Genomic DNA, 969 nt, shown 5'->3' on the forward strand with positions numbered 1-969 from the left:
TTATCCCATTTATCAAACTATTCTCATGATAAGCTGGGGTGGTTTCCATTTCTATTTTAGTTCCTGGAGCAAACGTTTTCATAACCAACAACCATTGTGGGAGTTGATTGTAAGACTCTTCCCAGTTGCCATAAATTTGTTCGATCGCTTTATTCTTTCCTATCCAGGCCTTTTTATAACTAACTGTGTAGTTATGTAAAGACCGAATTTGAGCAACAATTACCTTCACTTTGATTGAAGGATCCACTTTCACAACTTGCATTATGCTTTGACATATCATATTAGAATCGAGCTTCGTATGATCTTGTGACAATGCAGAATTTGTGCATGTATGAGGCACATTCAATTTACCAATAACCCACAATTCACTTTTTTTGTGTTTTGAAGCTCTACATCTAAACAAACAATTTGGATCTGAACAATAAATGACATACCTTTCTAAATCTGACTTTTGTACCACAAAATTCAATGATTGTTTTATGTGGTAGCGCTTGATTGCATGTATGCATTCATCTTTGTTATGAAACTTCATTCCAACCGCAAGAGTTCCATCTACTGTTGGGACTTCGTTAATGAGCAAGTGATCAAATTCACTTGATTTCTATTGAATATCTAAATTGATGCTCTTCAGGTGAGATGGTGGATCAAAATCAGGTAGAATAGGTTGATCTTCTGCTTCCATATCTTCGTCACCATCAATGTCATCGACAGAATTATCAGATGATTCTAATCCGTTGATCAAATTTATTCAACGGACAAGATTAAGTGGAATGGCATAACTGATGTGCCGTGGCCTGGGGAAGCGACCTCTTGAAGAAGCCGTGGCCTGGGGAAGCGACTTCCTGATGAAGTTGTGGCCTGGGGAAGCGACTTCCTACTGATCGTGGCCTCTGGGGAAGCGACTTCCTATTGAAGTCTTGACCGCGCGTGAAATCGTTCCCTGAGGAAGCGACTCTATAAATACTTCCT

The sequence above is a fragment of the Cicer arietinum genome, chromosome 3, assembly GCF_000331145.2.
Source record: "Cicer arietinum cultivar CDC Frontier isolate Library 1 chromosome 3, Cicar.CDCFrontier_v2.0, whole genome shotgun sequence".
NCBI classification, from domain to species: Eukaryota; Viridiplantae; Streptophyta; class Magnoliopsida; order Fabales; family Fabaceae; genus Cicer; species Cicer arietinum.